Consider the following 9,014-nt stretch of genomic DNA (forward strand, 5'->3'; position numbering starts at 1 on the left):
AATGTTGAGATAAGAACATCCTGGAGACTGATTAAGCCCACCAAAATTCCAACTCCTATCCCTTCCCCCATTCCAGTTACTTTAAAAGAACCCTGCTGGCGGCTCGCGGGTGGAATGCTACTTTGCAGCTTCCCCTGGTGCACCAGCTCAATAAACGAGCCTCCTTGTGAATTGCAGTGTCGGTCTCAGTTTGTTGGGTGGGCTCACGGAGAACGGACCCTAACAAGACAAAGGCAGAAGTCAGTGATACAATAGAGTCCTAAACCAGGCTGTGACTGATCCTGTACATGGCACTAGGAAGGACTTAATGATACTCAGTGCATATTAGGGCAGCTTTGTGGTGCCACTGGGCATAAAGCATTGGTCTTAGAATCAAGACATCTTTTGAGTTCAAATCTGGCCTCAGACACTAGCAGGGACAAGTTGTTAACCCTAATTGCCTCAGTTTCCTCATTTATAAAATGAGCTAGAAAAGGAAATGACAAACCACTCTAGTGTCTTTGCCAAGAAAACCCCAAATGAGGTCACAAAGAATCAGATATCACTGAAAAATGACTGAACAATAAATGCATATTTCTCTGAGACTATAAAAGCCTGTAAGAGTTAAAATTATGAGACTGGCAATAAATTAATAACTTTATCCATCACAATTAGTAAGGAAAAACGATGAAAAAATAGGAGAGAAATATATAAGATACTTTCCTTATCGCTACATTTAGCTTGCTAAATCTATGGCCACCAATGAGAGCTTCCCTAGCCATGCTCACAAAGCAGTCCAGTCAGCAACAAATGAAGAGGCCAAGAAGAAGAACCCTTGCCTCCACTTAACAAACCTATTCTCTGCCCACTAACTCTCTCACACATGAGGTCTCAAGAGCCAACCATGGTTCTCTATTTCATCTGCGCCACTCAGGGGGGCAGTCCAAGGGGTATTGCAGGGAAGATCCCCCTGCCTTGTGATATTCTTTTTTTTTTTTTTAAACCCTTACCTTATGTCTTAGAGTCAATACTATGTATTGGCTCCAAGGCAGAAGAGTGGTAAGGGTAGACAATGGGGGTCAAGTGACTTGCCCAGAGTCACATAGCTGGGAAGTGTCTGAGGTCGGATTTGAACCTAGGACCTCCCATCTCTAGGCCTGACTCTCAATCCACTGAGCTACCCAGCTGCCCCCTCCTTGTGATATTCTTGACTCCACTGCTCCATTTTTCTGGCTGCTGTTCTATCCTTGTGACTTAATTTAACCAATGATTTCCTTTACCCAGTCCTCGATTCCAGACCAAGTTTCAACTTCACACCAGGCACACAAAGTAGAAAAGGGGAAGCACAAATTTCCTTTTCACAAGCTTTACATGATGAGTCATGAGAAAACCCTAGTGCTAGGAAGGAAACAGTTTCTATTGCCCAGAGATAACCATAGATATCATTAAAAAGTGTAAGAATTGAGCAAAGGTTTCCAGAACTCTCAGCCACAGAAGTAAAGGGGATCAGACAGCTGCTCAGAAGGAGATTACAGGGGTCCCTTTGCTGACTTTAGATGCATTGCCCATACACAGAACCAGGTCACAATCCTGGGTTACAGTTGCAGGGTGAGGAGGAACACCAGCACACACCAACACTAGCAGTCACAAGACTCTAGTCCCAGTCTTATAGAGTAAAAGAGTGCCTGAGGTTCTTCACAGACCTGAGCACAGGCCCTGAAAGCACAAAGAACCTATAGCTTGCAACAGTGCTCTCTTCACCACAGGTAGAGAGCCCAACTTTAAAAGTTTTTTAAACTAAAAGAAAAGAAAAAGACAGGAAAATGAGCAAACAACCAAAAAAAAAAAAGAAAGAAAGAAAGAAAGAAAGAAAGAAATGCAACATAGAAAGTTATTTTGGTGACAAGCTACTTTCTAACTCAGAAGAAGACAAAAAAGTCAATACTGCTGCATCCAAAGACTCCAAGAAAAATATAAATGGCTCTCAAGCCCCCCAAAAATTAATGGAGGAACTCAAAGAGATTTTAAAAAGCAAATAAAAGAGGAAGAAGACAAATTGGGAAAACAAATGAGAGTGATTCTGGAAAATCATGGAAAAAAGTCAACAACTTGGTTGATAAAGAAGTCACAAAAAATACTAAGAAATTAATACCTAAAAAATCAGAATAGGCCAATTAGTAAAAGAGGCATGGAATTCAAAAAGAGAACTCCTTAAAAAGCAGAACTGGCTAAATAGAAAAGGATATACAAAGATGTACTGACAAGAAAAAAACTTCTTGAAAGACAGAATTGGCCCTTTGGAAAAAGAGGTACAAAATTTCACTGAAGAAAAGAACTCTTAAAAAAGAGAATTGGCCAAATGGAAAAGGAGGTACAAAAGCTCACTCAAGAAAATCATGTCTTACATGTACAAAAATATTTATAGCCTCACTCTTTGTGGTGGCAAAAAATTGGAAAATGAGAGAATGTCCTTGGATTGGGGAATGGCTGAACAAATTGTGGTATCTGTTGGTGATGGAATACTATTGTGCTCAAAGGAATAAAGAACTGGAGGAATTCCATGTGAACTGGAATGACCTCCAGAAATTGATGCAGAGTGAAAGGAGCAGATCCAGGAGAATATTGAACACAGAGACTGATACACTGTGGGACAATCAAACATAATGGACTTCTCTACTAGCAGCAATGCAAGGATCCAGAGCAATGCTGAGGGACTTATGAGAAAGAAAACTAGCACATTCAGAGGAAGAACTGTGGGAGGAGAAACACAGAAGAAAAATAACTCTTGAACACATGGGCTGATGGGGATATTATTGGGGATGTAGACACTAAATGATAACTCTAGTCTAACTATCAATAAAATAGAATTAGGTCTTGATCAATGATATATGTAAAACCCAGTGGAATTGTGCATTGGCTAAGGTGGGTTGGGGAGTTTGGGGGGAGAGGGAAAGAACATGAAACATGTAACTATGGGAAAATATTCAAAATTAAAATTAAAAATTAAAATAAAATCATGTCTTAAAAATTAGATTTGGGCAAGTGGAAGCTAATGACTCCATGAGACATCAAGAAAAAAATCAAAGTCAAAAGAATGAAAAAGTATAAGAAATTGTGAAATAACTCAAGGAAATCAAATGTCCTAGAAAATAAATCCAAGAGAGATAACTTAAGAATTATTGGACTACCTGAAAGTCATGATTTTTTTAAAAAAGAGCTTAGATATCATCTTTAAGAAATCAAAAAAGAAAACTGCCCTGAATTTATAGAGCCAGAGAACAAAATAGAAATTGAAAGAATCTAATGATCATCTTCTGAAAGAGATCCCAAAAGATAACTCCCAAGAATATTGTAGCCAAATTCCAGAACTCCTATGTCAAGAAGAAAATATTGCAAGCAGTCAAAAAGAAACAACTCAAATATCATGGAATCACTATCAGGATGCCACAAGCCTTAGTAGCTTCTACATTAAAGGATTGGAGAATATAGAATATTATATTCCAGAGAGCAAAGGTAGTAGGAGTTCAGCCAAGAATCACTTACCCAGCAAAACTGAGTATATTCCTAGAAAAAAATGAGTATTCAATGAAACAGGACTTTCAAACATTCCTGATGAAAAGACTAGATCTGAATGGAAAATATGACTCTCAAATACAAGTGTTGAGAGAATCATAAACAGTTAAACAGGAACAAGAAATCAAAACAATATTCAATAAATTTAAACTGTTTACATCCCTACATGGGGAGATGATTCTTGAAACTCCAAAGAACTTTGTCATTATAATAGGGCAGTTAGAAGGAGTATACATAGCAGAGGGTGAAAGTGTGAGTTGAATATGATGGGATGATATATAAAATTAAATTGAGGCCTCAGAAAGAAGAATGCATGGGCAGGGGGAATGAAAAAATAGAATGGGGTAAATTATTGCACATAAAAGAGGGATGAAAGAGCACTCACCGTGGAAAGGAAGATGCGGAAGGTGGTGAGGAGAGCATATGAACCTTACTCTCATCAGAATTGGCTCAGTGAGGGAAAAACAAACACAAATATATCTTGTCCTATAGGAAAGTATGAGGGGAAAGGGATAAGAGAATGGGGGTGGGGCTGATAGTTAAGAGGGCAAATTGAGGAAAATAGAGGTAGAAACTAAACAGGCGTAAATAGGATGGAAAGGAATACACGGTAATCATAATGGTGCAAAAATATTTTACAAGTCTTTCTAAGGAAGACCTCATTTCTCAAATACATAGAGAAATTATTTAAATACATAATAATAAAAGACATTCCCTAATTGATAAACAGTTAAAAGATATGAACAAGCAGTTCTCAAAGTAATTAGTCTCTATAGTTGTGAAAAAATGCTCTAAATCACTATTAATTAGAGAAATGCAAATTACATATCAGATTGGCTATTATTCCAGAAAAGGAAAATGACAAAACTCAGAAGGGATATGGAAAAGCTGGGACATGAATTTCTTTTTGGGAGAGTTGTGAACTGATCCAGTCATTCAGGAGAACAATTGGATCTATGACCAAAGTGTCATAAAACAGTATATACCTTTTGATCCAGCAAAACCATTACTAGGTTTGTATCCAAAGGGATGAAAAAACAAAAAGGGGAAGAATCTATATATACAAAAATATTTAAAGCAGTTATTTTTAAGGGGGAAAAGATTTGGAAAATGAGAGGATGTACATCAATTTGGGAATGGCTAAGTAAGTTACAGTATATGATTGTAATGGAATACTATTAAGCAGGTGGAGCTCAGAAAAACTTGGAAAGACTCATGCAAACTGAAGCAGAATGAAATAAGCAGAACCAGAAGAGCATTATACAGTGACAGGAATATTGTATAATAAACAACTGTGAATCACAGCTATTCTCATCAATACTACGATCCAGAACTAGCCCAAAGGACTCATGATAAAAAAAATGTCATATACTTCCAGAGAAAAAGAACTAAGTCTGAATCCAGGCAGAAGCAAACTTTTTTCACTTTCTTAATTTTTTTCTATTTGCATTTCCTTCTACAAAAGGGTTACTATGGAAAAATGTTTTGCATGATTGCACATGCAAAATCTATATGAGATTACGTACCATCTGAAGGGAAATGAGTGGAGAGGGAAACATGGAGAGAATTCAAGAATCAGGATTCTTTGAAAAATGTTGGAAACTTTTTAACTGTAATTGGGGAAAAAATAAAATAAAAATAAAATAAAGTATTTTAAAATTAAATAATTTTTAAAAGAAGTGTGAGAATTGTAATCTATGATCCCAGAAAAGTATATCAACTTGGATTCAAACCTTGGACTAGTCCAATCTTTCTCAGGGTTGCTGAATACTCTTTATTCATATCTCACATTAGAATTTAAGGTCTTCAAGGGAAGGACCAGCTTGATTTTTATTTCTGGATCTTCGATTCCTACCATAGGGCCTTACATATAATAGATATTTAATAAATATTTAATTTTTTGAAATGTTTATTATGAGATATATTCCCTAGCAAAATAGCTAGCAATTACAAGTCTCTTTAAGGTTTAAACAGAGGCTAAAAACCCAGTGTTACAATTAACAAGTGTCTGAGGCTGAATTTCTTTTTTTTTTTTTTTTTTTTTTAATCCTTACCTTCTGTCTTAGGCTTGAAACTATGTATTGGTTCCAGGGCAGAAGAGAGTTAAGGACTAGGCAATTGGGGGAAAGTGATCATGCCCAAGGTTACACAGCTAGGAAGTGTCCAGGGCCAAAATTAAATCCAGGACCTCCCATCTATCGTCTTGGCTCTCTATCCACTGAGACACCTTGCTGCTCCTCTGAAGTTAGATCAGTTCCAGGTCTTTCCACTATCTTACCTTTATAGGTGATTTTATAAGTGACTATACAGCACCTCAGAGATGTCTTTTAAAGAAATAAAAATATAAAAAATATAAAAAAAAGAAATGAAAATATAATTTCTTATTCTTTTTCAGTTAAAGGTAACTTTTTTTAGTATATAAATTAAATACATTTTATTTTAGTATATTTATAAACCATTTGGGATATACTTTTTTTTTTAAACCCTTGTACTTCGGTGTATTGTCTCATAGGTGGAAGATTGATAAGGGTGGGCAATGGGGGTCAAGTGACTTGCCCAGGGTCACACAGCTGGGAAGTGGCTGAGGCCGGGTTTGAACCCAGGACCTCCTGTCTCTAGGCCTGACTCTCACTCCACTGAGCTACCCAGCTGCCCCCCAATACTTTTTGACTTTTATCTATTTACTAGAGATTCATTTAACATATTTAAAGACGTTTACCAGGCCTTTCTGCACTTCAAGTAGAACAAAGATTATCCATTAAATAAGATTTTTATTTTGACTGGTTCCATTGAAATAATAAACCTAGAAAAGAGAAGTCTAATCAAAGCCCAAAGGAAACTGTAATTATATAGATGAAATAAATGCCATATGTTTAGGTGTTTATATTGTAGAGTATAAGTCGATCTTCATTCTCTGAAACACTTAACAGTTCATTTATGAGGTATAATATAGAGAATTGTTTTGGACTAGTATAATTAAAGCTCATTTCCTTTTTGGAAAAAAATTACCAAGGAGAAGAATGCTGTGGCTATAGATTACTTTGATTTTAGCAAAGCTACTGAGAAATTATCTCATAGTATTCTTGTGAAAGACAAAGACAGGCAAATTAGATTACTTCAGAATTGATGACTAGACTCAAAAAAATCATTGTTTGTGGTTCAATTCCAATGTGATTGGAGTTTTTAGGAGTGGAATATCACAGGTATTTAACCTGGCTAAAGACACTCATCAGGGGACAGCTGCGTGCCTCAGTGGATTGAGAGCCAGGCCTAGAGACAGGAGGTCCTGGGTTCAAATCTGGTCTTAAACACTTCTTAGCCGTGTGACCCTGGGCAAGTCACTTAACCCCCATTGCCTAGCTCTTACTGCTCTTCTGCCTTAGAAGCTAGAGAACCTTTAGAGGAGGGTAACCAGGGTAGTGAAATGTCTTCAATTCATGATATACAAGAATTGGTTGAAGGAACCAGACATGTTGACCCTAGAGAAAAGACTCGGGGAAGGACATGATAGCTATGTTTAGGTATTTGAATGGCTTCTATGATGAATTGGGGACAACAGAGAGCTCAATGAATAGATTATATCTGAACAGATTGTAGCAGCAGAAAGTTGGCTGAGAGTGACAGTATAAGAAGGGTGTTCCACAACCTAATTAATATAACTAACAAGAGAACATCACTTTGAGTTACAGAATCAATCAGTCATGTGTTAGGACTAGAGATGGGAGGTCCTGGGTTCAAATGTGGCTTCAGATACTTCCTAACTGTGTGATCCTGGGCAAGTCACTTAACCCCAATTGCCTAGTTCTCCCTTGGAATAGATACTTAGTTTCAATTCTAAGAGAGAAGATAAGGGTTAAAAAAATTAAAAATACACAAATATTTATATATAAATTTTGAATCCAAAATTAATAAAGTCCTTAAACATTGGCATCCAAAATCTATACAAGAGACTTCCCAGGAAGTGAAGGGTTTAAGAATTATCTACCTAGCAAATTCTGAAACAGTAATAAAACAGGTCTACATTCTTCATGTACAGCATACACATTATATAAAGCAGACTCTTGGCATATATAGGCTTAACTAAAGTACAGAGTTGACCAAGCTTTTTAGAGAGAATTCAACTCTCACCTCATATTTCAGCCTGGGCTCTATGCCAAAAAGACATTTTACAGAACATGAAGATATGGTTCGTTGAGAATGATGCAGAATGCATGCCCAAAGACCAGAAGTACACAGCTAATATTCTGGAAAAGAGTGAAATTCATTTAAGTAGGAGGGAGGACTTTTTTTAGATCGATCAGTATAGATTCTGAAGAGCAATTTGAAACTATGCCCAAAGAGCTATAAAACTATGCATGCTCTTTGACCCAGCAATACCATTACTAGGTCTTTAACATGAATGGGTTTGTTTTGGGTTAGTTTTTTTATAAAGGGAAAAGGACATTATACAAAAATCTTTTTGTGGTGGCAAAGAATTGGAAACTGAGAGGATGTCCATCAATTGAAGAATGACTGAATGGGTTATGATATATGAATGTGATGGAATACTATTGTGCTATAAGAAATGAGGAGCAGGATGTTTTCAGAAAAACCTGGAGAGACTTACATGAATTGTTTCTAAGTAAATGAGAAGAACCAGGAGAATATTGCACACAGTAACAATAATAGTGTTTGATGACCAACTGTGGATGACTTAGCTATTATTCTCAGTAATATAAAGATCCAAGACAATTCTGGAGAACTTTTGATAAAAAATACTATCCAACTTCAGAAAAGAACTAATGGAGTCTGAATGCAGATCAAAATATACTCTTTTTTACTTTATTTTTCTTGATTTTTTTTTTTTTGGTGTGTGTTTTCTTTTGTAACATGGCTAACATGGAAACATGTTTTGTATGACTTCACATGGACAATTGATATAATTAAATTCCTTGCCTTCTCAAAAATATGGAAGGGGAGAGAGAGAGAGAGAATTTAGAACTCAAAATTTTAAAAAGTGTTAACATTTTTTTAAAAAGTAAGATTGGTAAAGTATGGGAGTTCATGTCCCAAGACAAAATGAATTCTATCCATACATTTTTTCTATCTCAGATTCTAGAAGACGCTGTTCTTGTATATAGAGGTGTAGTGCAGGGATTTTGCATGCAATATTGCCCCAGGCAAACTTGTTAGTTACCCTGAATGGAATCTTGCTGATGGCATGCGACATGGGGCAAGTGTCAACTGGCATTTGGGCTGTGACTATATAAGGCCCTGCAAACTCAACCCTGGGTTCTGATTTCCCTTGACCTCACCCAGACAATTTGCTATACCTGACTTTTCCCCCTAGGGGCCCCAGGTGGTGAAGGGTGGAAGGGAGGTGGATCATGGGTAGGAACTTAGCGTAGCCTAGTGGTTAGGGCCATCTCTAGAGGAACTCAACAACATCATCGGTCTACATAGCTGATCAAATAACACCAAGC

Source organism: Gracilinanus agilis, chromosome 6 (assembly GCF_016433145.1).
Source record: "Gracilinanus agilis isolate LMUSP501 chromosome 6, AgileGrace, whole genome shotgun sequence".
NCBI classification, from domain to species: Eukaryota; Metazoa; Chordata; class Mammalia; order Didelphimorphia; family Didelphidae; genus Gracilinanus; species Gracilinanus agilis.